This window comes from Macrotis lagotis, chromosome 5, assembly GCF_037893015.1.
Source record: "Macrotis lagotis isolate mMagLag1 chromosome 5, bilby.v1.9.chrom.fasta, whole genome shotgun sequence".
Taxonomy (NCBI): Eukaryota; Metazoa; Chordata; class Mammalia; order Peramelemorphia; family Peramelidae; genus Macrotis; species Macrotis lagotis.
This window is the reverse complement of record NC_133662.1, coordinates 45,963,213-45,965,937: the sequence shown is the minus strand read 5'-3', so window position 1 is coordinate 45,965,937 and position 2,725 is coordinate 45,963,213. Positions and strand designations below refer to the sequence as shown.

General features: G+C 34.2%; 1 pseudogene; it reads left to right on the top strand.

Moving 5' to 3' along the window:
• Nucleotides 1-1,573: 1,573 nt before the first annotated feature.
• LOC141489688 (ubiquitin-conjugating enzyme E2 N-like) lies at nucleotides 1,574-2,037 on the top strand (annotated as a pseudogene).
• The last annotated feature ends 688 nt before the right edge of the window (nucleotides 2,038-2,725 follow it).

Sequence of the window (2,725 nt, the reverse complement as noted above, 5' to 3'; positions counted from 1 at the left end):
TTCCCTGGAATAATCTGATTTGTTTATTAATCAGGCTTCACATAAAGTTTCACTTCAAAACTTTCCATAGATATTGTACACTCTGAGTGTACAATTTGAGGCATACTTCTTAGTACTATAAGGAGATAAAACATTTCCCATCTAAATCATATTGTTTTATGTAAATACATGAATTTAAAGGGGGAAAAACTATTGGAGGATTTTGAAAAGTGAGTAAAACTAATTCATCTCATGGTAAACCATTAGAGAAAGTCCTCTTTGTCTTTTTTCTTGACTATGCATATACTGAGAGAATTCTCTTTTAAAGGATGAACATCATAAATAGTTCTGCCTGCTTATTTTTCTGCTAGTTCATGAAATGTTCTTAGTTTATTTTGTGAAATTGTAATACTTATCACTTTTTTATTTTATTCTTTGACTCATATTTTCTTCATATTAAAAATTTTAAATGATTTATAATTTTATAAATTAAATATTCCATTAGATAAATTGCTGTGCTGTAGTCACTGTCACAAATTCATTTGAAAATGTAAGGAATTTTTGAGGTTATGCAATCCAATCCTCTTATTTTATAGTTTAGGAAACTAAGGTCTAAGAAAATGAAGTTATTTGCTCAAGGTCATACAAAATTGCAAATAGTGGATACAGGCTCCAACTTCAAAATCTTTTACTTTTGTATTGAGACTCTCGAAATCTCTAGATAAATTCTCCTCACACTGAAGATTTGTATCTCCCAGAACAAGGTTAACTACATTTCTCCTCAGAGTTCTAGGTGCAGTCTGGCGAGTAGGAATGATGGTCTCTTTTAATACTATGAGTTCAAATTTCTATTCTATTGTACTCTCTCAAACATCAACTACAAGTTTATATCTCATATATAATATTAATTGATTAGGAAACTAATTTAATTTTACCAATTGATGTTAATTAAAAATTACAAAGGAATGTATACTAAGATATCCAAGAATAGAAGTGAAAAGAAACAAACTTCCTGCCAATAACTGGGGGCATATCTTCCTTAATACTACCTCATTATATGGGGAGAGTAGGTTCAACCTTAAAGTAGTTGATCCAAAGCATTACTACCACCAGGGTTACTTCTGAAAATAGCATATTTAATGAGTGGTTTACTTATAGGATCCAGAATCTTGTTTTGTGGTTAATTCCCTGCTGGGCTGGGTCTTGGTGGCTCTTATGGGCTGTGTTGCCAGAACAAACTTAGCTATACTCAAATTCTGTCATTGATAACAATTCAGGATTATCCTGACCTTTTGAGACTCACAAGGTTACAACTTTGTCAATTCTATCTCCAGTGCTTCTTCACTAATACAAGAAAGAGTAGAAGCAAAAGAAGCAACAGCAGAACCAAATACTCATGACTTCATGTCAATACGGGAGGAGAAAGCAAGGCTGCTGGCAATAGCTTTCTTTTTCCAATTATCTTAAAATTATGCTAACCTGTTTCTTCGAAGCAGGAAACATCTAGAGAACTGTTTATGATTTTTATTATCTAATCATTAAGATTAACTTGAAGAGAAATGAGACCCTGAGGCTGAAATCTGGATCAGATAAGATGGCCTGGCTGCCCAGCAGAATTATTAAGGAAACCCAACATTTGTTGGTAGAATCAGTTCCTGGGATAAAAGCAGAACCAGATGAAAGCAAAGCTAGTTATTTTCATGTGGTCATTGCAGACCCGCAGGATTCCCCCTTTGAGGGAGGGACTTTTAAACTTGAACTATTTCTTACAGAAGAATATCCAATAGCAGCTGTTAAAGTATGTTTAATGATCAAAATTTATCACCTAATGTAAACAAGTTGGGAAAGAATATGTTTAGATATTTTGAAAGATAAATGGTCTCCAGCATTACAGAAACACCCAGCCCAGTGCTGCTCTCAATCCAAGCTTTGTTAAATGCTCACAATCCAGAGGATCCATTAGCAAAAGATGTAGCCAAGCAGGGAAAGACCAAGGAAGCCCAAGCCATCAAAACAACCAGAGGATGGACTAGGCTATATGCCGTGAATAATATTTAAATTCAGTCTCAACATCAAGTGTGCATCACTTCTGTTCTGTGAAGACCTCTGCATTTTTTGTTTGCATTTCATGGACACAGTCTTAGAAATATTACAGAATAAAAACCCAGACCATCTTCAGTCCTTTGGTGATTAAATGTACTTTAGCAAATCTCTGTCTTGTCCTGATTCACTGTTGTAATACATGAGCAGAGGTTAGAAGTATCATCTGGATTGTTGTGAAATTGTTTAAAAGCGGTGGTCGAGCTCTGTTTTTATTCATTTCTCTCATCGTGGTTTAAGTATCAGCACTGTGAATGAAAGTAGTTGTGGGTTAGCTGCTGGGGTGTGTCTTTTTTTTCTTCCAGTTTTGTGGGCTCCTTTTCCCTTTTTATGGTGATGCTAATTGCATTGGTTAAAACAGCTAACCAGTTGTACTTTAGAATATGCCCTCTAGCCAAGTTTTAACTCTTTAAACACTGTAGATGGACAAATTTGGTCTTTTGAGCAAAAAATAGGAACATTAAACATCATAGCCCTCAATAATATTGTGATTCTGCTGTCAAAGTGTAGAAACTTCCCTTCAAGAAAAGCTAGTGACCATTTTGTATGGCTTGTCTGGAAACTTCTGTAAATCTTCTGTTTTAGTAAGATATTTTTGTTGTTCTAAAAAAAAAAATTAACTTGAATTTTGTGCATGTATATAAAT